The following is a 7,358-nucleotide window of genomic DNA, read 5'->3' as shown; positions in this document are numbered from 1 at the left end:
ATACCTACAAGTAGAATTTCTGATGTAGTGAGAAAATATGGAAGTGTTGACTACAAATTAATAAGTAAGCACAAGTAAACCGTGCTTCTCTTGCATATTGGGAAATCCAACAGTGACACTGTGTGTTGTTTATTTGATTCTATAGACTATTTGCATTAAAAACATGACTTTAAATTCTGATCTGATCTGCAGGGAAAATTATTAAATATAAGCTGACATTTCCAGCAGTTTTCCTGTACTTTGTGACACATTAAACATTGAGCATTTACCATGCACAATTCTTCCTTACCTCATTTGTAGAGTCAAAGCTTGCCCCTAACTCTTCTGCTATCAAGAGAAATCCATTTAAAATTTTATGAGTGGCTTTGACAGTCCCTTTGGACTACTCTTCTTCTGTCTCAGTGATTGTCATAACAGCTTTAGTTACACTGTGGTGAAATGCATTGATGTTCCTACCCCATTCTTTTGAGTTGGCAATTTCCCTGAAATTTAATTCATTCATGCACTTTTATTTAATATATACTAATTGAATGCTTATTTTGAAATCTCCAGGTACATTCATTTCCTGTTTCTGGCGTGACAAATTGCCATAAATTTCATTGCTGAAGACAACACAGATTTGTTCTCTTACAGTTCTAGAGGTCAGAATCTGGAATCAGTCTGCCTCGTATAAAGAAAAGGTAGCAGCAGGGTTGGATTCTTCTGGAGGCTCTGGGGGCGGGGATGTGTTTTCTTGCCTTTTTACATTCTAGAGGCTACTTGCATTCTCCAACTCATGGCCCCTTCCTGAGCATCCAGTCTCTTAATTCCATAGTCACATCTCCTTTGACTAACTCTGATCCTCCTGTCTTCTTCTAATTAGGATCCTTATGATTTACATTGGGCACAGCTAGACCATCCAGGATAACTTCCTTTACCAAGATCTTTAGCTTAATCACATCTAAAGTCCCTTATACCATGCAAAGTAATATACTCAAAGGGTCCAATAGAATGTGGACATTTTAGGGAGTCACAACTCATCCTACTACATTGAGTAAGAGAAGACAAATTCAAAATTGATATTGGAGAGAATACAGGAAAATTCCAAGAAGCCTATAATTATACCTGAGTTATACAAAGATAATGTAGCTGGCCATTAACCATAAGTTTGGAGTTTGAGTCAACCCAGAGGTGCTTCTGAGGAAAATTGTGGTGACCCACATCTGATAAATCAGCCACTGAAAACCTATCGAGTGGGCAGCACAACTTTAACATGACCAATGGCAAAGGAAGACTCTTGGAAGTACATGTGAGTAAAAGATAACAGCCATAAATACTATTACACAATCCTGCAATAATAGTAACAACAAACAATATCTATGAGCAGATACAAAGGTAGACATGCAAGCTGAGCAGATATGGGATAGTGAATGGGAGTATACTCATGACTACAGATAGGTTTGACACAGGATATTTCTACATATGTATTTGTATGTGCTGTAAATATATCCAAGGATATTGTAGAGCATACAGGGACAAATTCTGAAAATATCTTAGCCATAATGAAACACCTTGAAAGAATGAGTCACTGGGCTTGAGGACCCAGGCTCACAGTCTGGGGGGGACATTTAGGTCAATTGTCATAACATAGTCCACAAAGACAATTTCTTACTTTGGTGAATAGCAATGGGGTATTAAATACTTGCAAGCAGCCATCTAAGACACAGCTATTGATTTCTCCTGATTCAAAGCAAAAAGGAGTATATAAAATCAAAGACTCAAAGACACAACTAGTCCAAAGGTATGATGGACCAGTACCCAGGTATCACTACCGACTGCTTTGATCAGGATCACAACAGAAGGTCCTGGACAGTGTGGGAGAAAAAAAAAAGTTACACAAAATTCAAAATCATTAAAAAAAAAAAAAAAAAAGACCAAACTTACTGGCATGATAGAAACTGATCAAACACCTGGGACTATGGCTCTTAGACATCCTTCAAGTCATGAACTAAACTCACCCCTGGGGATCAACTTCTAGCCAAACAATAGACAGGCCTATACAATGAATAACACCAAGAAGGAATGTACTCCTCAGGACAATCAATTGCTCAAGACCAAAATGGCAGCAGTGCACAAAAACAAAGTTCAGAAGCAGGAAAGAACCAATGGAAACTGGAAGCCCAGGGAGGAAAGGGGAAGGGTGCTGTTATATTGAGGGGATCACAACCAACGTCACAAAACAAAGATGTATAAATTGTTGAATGGAAAACTAATTTGCTCTGTAAACTTTCACCAAAACTACAATAAAAAGTACAAAGAAAGAAAAATAAAATCCTGATAGACATGACTTTCCCATAAATTGAATTCAAATAGATGGAAACTGATAATTGCTGGCAACAGTTACTTACACCCGCCATAAAGAAAGAACAACCTTTCTCTCTCTTTCTCTCTCACCCCACCCCCAAAAACATAAGCAGATTTTTCAACAATAATTAATTAACTGCCTCGGAAACCCAAGGAGGAGTCACTATGAGTCAAGGTCAACTCAACGACTCATAACAACAACAACAACAACAACAAATTAAGTTCATGATTCTTACACTGTTCTATTTCAAAGACAAATGGATGGAAATAGACTTGGTCTAAATTATTCAGATAATCACCTCAACTCCTCTGTAAGTTTTAGCGTTCTGTACCTAACTTACATGGCATGGAGAGGACAAAGCAGCATCTCTGTGTATAATCTGTTGTTCTTCTTCAATGCCATTGAGTTGGTTCTGACTCAGGAACACTATATACAATGAAACAAAAAACTGTCAAATCCTGTGCCATCCTCACAATTGTTTCTATATTCAAATCCACTGATGCAGATACTGTGTCAATACAATTCATTGAGGGTCTTCCTATTTTTGTGCTGATCCTTTACTTTTCCAAGCATGATGTCTTTCTCCAAGGACTGGTCCCTTCTGATAACAATTCCTAAGAACATAAGACAGTCTTGCCATCCTTGCTTCTAATGAGCTGTACTTCTTCAAGACAGATTCGTTCATTCATCTGGCAGTACATTATATTCAATATTACTCACTAACAATATAATCAAAGTCATCAATTCTTCTTTGGTCTTCCTTACTCCTTGTCCACCTTTTGTTCCCAGGATACAATTGAAAATACCATGTCTTGGGTCACATACTCCCTATGCCTCAAGGGGACACCTTTGCTTTTTAACCTTAAAAAAAGTTTTTTTTTTTTTTTCTCCCATTTGCTCAATGCAATACTTTGTTTGATTATTGACTGCTGCTTCCATGGGCACTGATTAGGCATCCAAGTAAAATGAAATCCTTGACAAATTCAGTATTTTCTCTGTTGTTCATGATGTTGTTTATTGGTCCAATTGTGAGGATATTTGTTTTCTTTATTTTGAGGTGCAATCCAAAATTAAGTTTGTAATCTTTGATCTACATCAGTATGTACTTCAAGTCCTCTTCTCTTTCAGCAAAGTTGTAGCATCTACATATCACAGGTTGTTAATGAATCTTCCTCTAATGCTGATGTGTGTTCTTCTTCATATCATCCAGCTTCTTGGATTATTTGCTTAACATACAGACTGAATAAGTATAGTGAAAAGATACAACCCTGACACACACTTTTCCTAATTTTAACCACACAGTATCCCCTGCTCTGTGTGAACAACTGCCTCTTGGTCTATGTACAGGTCCCACAATTAAGTGTTCTGTGATTCCAATTCTTTGCCTGTTATCCATAATTTGTTATGATCCACATAGTTGAATGCCTTTGCATAGTCAATAGAATAAAGATAAACATATTTCTGGTATTCTCTGCTTTCAGCCAATATCCATCTGACATCAGAAATTATATCCCTCATTTTCCACATCATCCTCTGAATCCAGCGTGAGTTTCTTACAGTTCCTGTTTATGTAATGCTGCAATCATTTTAGAATTATCTTCAACAAAACTTTACTTTGGTATGAGATAAATGATATTGTTCAATAATTTTCACTTTCCTTTGGACTTCCTTTCTTTGGGATAGGCAAAACTATGGATCTTTTCCAGTCTGTTGGATTGGTAGTAGAGTTCTAAATTTGTTGGCACAGACCAGTGAGCACTTCTCATGCTTCATCTATTTGTTGAAATATCTCAATTGGTATTCTATCAATTCCTCAAACTTTGCTTTTCACCAACGCCTTCAGTGCAACTTAGGCATTCAATAACTTTGGTTCTTCATCATATGCTATCTCCTGAAATAGTTGACAGTCAGCCAATTCTTTTTAGTACAGTGATTCTCTTTATCCCTTTCTTCTTCCTATGTTGTTCAATATCTTGCCTCTTGAATCTTACAATATTGCAACTGGAGGCTTAATATTTTTCTTCATTTCTTTCAGCTTGAGATATGCCTAGAAAGGTATATCTTTGGTGTTCTAACTCCAGGTCTTTGCACATATCTTTATAATGTTTTACTTTTTTCAAAAAAACTTTGTCTGCATATCTATAGAGAGCAAATGCCTGACCATTCACAAATTACTCTAAATATAGGTGCAGTCTACATAGCCAAGGAGGTGAGCATTTGCCCGTGAGCTAAGAAAAAATACACTGGTGTGGGGAAAATGCCCATTAACACAGATGAAAGACTTTTATTTTTATTTTTTTACTTATTTTTAGCAATTTTCTAATATGTCACTCAGGGTAAAGGTGTTCTAATATAGTTGACACTTAACAGAGTCCACTAAAAGTTGTAAGGTGATCACAGTTCTTCTATATCTCTGAAATTACTTTGATAGTTGGAAAGAGGGAAAGAACAGATACAGATTTCTCTATAAATAGATTTATTGACTCCATAGGAATTTAGAAATTTTTCCCCTGGTTTGCTATCAATTCATATTATGGAAGCAGTTTTTGTTACAGACAGCTAGAAGAAATAAGCTTAACCAATATTTTTAACTGAAAGAGAAAATGCAGACGTCATATCAGAAGGTTTTTTTTTATTATTATTTTATTTAGTTTTGTAAATTCTATAACAGGCAAGTACTAACTGAGCAGATTTAATATTTTCTTTTAAACTGTTAAACCCAAAACAAACTCACTGCTATCGAGATTATTACAACTCATAGCAGCCCTAACAGAACAGAGTAGAACTACCCCATAGACTTTCTAAGGGTGTAAATCACAAACATCTTTCTCCTCTGAAGAAGCTGGTGGATTTGAACCACTGACCTCTTAGCAGCCCAGCATGTAACCACCAGGGCTCCTTTTAAATTGCTGTTGTTGTTGTTAGGTGCTGTTGAGTCAGCTTCAACTCATAGTGACCCTACGTACAGCAAAATGAAATGCCAGGTTCTGCACCATCTTCACAATCCTTGCTATGCTTCAGACCATCATCACAGACACTATGTCAATCCATCTCTCTGAGAGTTGCCCCTTTTTCACTGACCCTTTTCTTTCCCAAGCATGATATCCTTCTTCAGGGACTGGTCCCTTCTGACAACATGACCAAAGTAGGCAAGATGAAGTCTGGCCATTCTCAATACTAAAGAGCATTCAGGCTGTATTTATTGCAAGACAGATTTGTTTGTTCTTTTGGTTGTCCATGGTATTTTCAGTATTCTTTGTGAACACCACAAGTCAAAGCATCAACTCCTCTTCAATCTTCCTTCTTCTCTGCCAAGCTCTCATATGCATATGAGGCTATTGAAAATATCATGGCTTGGGTCAGGCACACCTAAGTCTTCAAAGTGACATCTTTGTTCTTAGTTTCTTGCAGAACATTTACCCAACTGAACACATCCTTTGATTTCTTGACTGCTATTTCCATGGGCATTGATTGTGGATCCAAGTAAAATGAAATCCTTGACAACTTCAATCTTTTCTCCATTTATCATGATGTTGCTTATTGGTCCAGTTGAGGAGTTTTTGTTTTCTATATATTGAGTTGTAATACATAATGAAAGGAGCTCTGGTGGCATAGTGCCTAAGCATGTGACTGCCAACCAGAGGCTGGTGGTTAAAACCCACCAGCCACTACAGGGAAGGAAGACTGGACAGTCTACTTCTATAAAGATTTACTGCCTTGGGAATCAAGGAGAACACAGACAGTACCCTAGAAGAACTCAAGAAAACCATTCAAGAACAAAATAACAAGATTAATCCACAATCAGAACTCATAAAAAACAGTAGTGAGAAATTCAGAAGCTGAATACCAAAATTACAGAATTACATAACATGGCAGAAGCACAAAAGAATAGGCCAGAATTGGCTGAAGAATGCATTTCCCGACTAGAAGATACATCCGTTGACACCAGCCTATATGAAGAAAAATCAGAACAAACATTTAAGAGAAATGAAGAGAACCTAAGAGTTATGTGGGATAACATAAAAAGAAACAACTCATGCCTCATGCCTCATTGGAATTTCAGAACAAGAAGAGACAAAAACAAACAAACAAACAAACAAACAAAAACTGGGAAAATTGTGGAAGACTTACTAACAGAAAATTGTCCCCATATCATGAAGGAAGGAAATATATTTATTCAAGAAGCTCAAAGAACCCCATACAGGATAGATCCCAAGAGAAAAACACCAAGTCATATCATAATCAAACTCTCCAAAACCAAACACAAAGAAAGAATCTTGTGAGATGCACAGGACAAAATAAATATTATATAATATTGATATTTATAACAATCAAACAATTAGGGTGAGTTCTGATTACTCAGCAAAAACCATGCAGGCAAGAAGGCAATGGGATGGCATGTATAAAACACTTAATGAAAAGAACTTCCAACCAACAATCCTATATCCAGCCAAACTCTCCATCAAATATGAGGGTGAAATCAAGATATTCTCAGTCAAACAGAAACAAAAGGATTTGTGAAAACCAGACCAACTCTACAAGAAATGCTTAAGCAAGTCCTTCCAATAGAGAACTCACAACAGAGAACAACAAAATCAGGACACATAACATCAACACTAAAACCAAATCAGAAATAGATGCTCAAAATAAGACCATAAAACACTGTACATGAAAAAACAAGGAAGTCAATCTGCACATGACAATAGTAACTAACCAAATTAAGGGAATAAAAGTTCTAGGTACAAATCTTCCAAATGGAGAGGAAAACAGAACAATGTTCTCATTGAACAGACTGTCCCAAAAATATAGAGACAATAATTCACTCCAAGGTAACCACAGAGAAAATTAACAATCCCCCTAAGCAAACCCAGAAGGAAGGAAAACATGGATTTAGTAAACATAAAACCAACAATACAGAAGAAAGGAGAGGAAACACTTGACAACAAAATGAACTTAGCACAGAAAAATATACGTTCCAAGGAAACTCCAACATGACAAAAAAAAAAAAAAAAAA

The sequence above is a fragment of the Orycteropus afer genome, unplaced genomic scaffold, assembly GCF_000298275.1.
Source record: "Orycteropus afer afer isolate SDZICR_OR568_19922 unplaced genomic scaffold, OryAfe1.0 scaffold00102, whole genome shotgun sequence".
Lineage (NCBI taxonomy): Eukaryota > Metazoa > Chordata > Mammalia > Tubulidentata > Orycteropodidae > Orycteropus > Orycteropus afer.
This window is presented reverse-complemented; position numbering follows the sequence as displayed.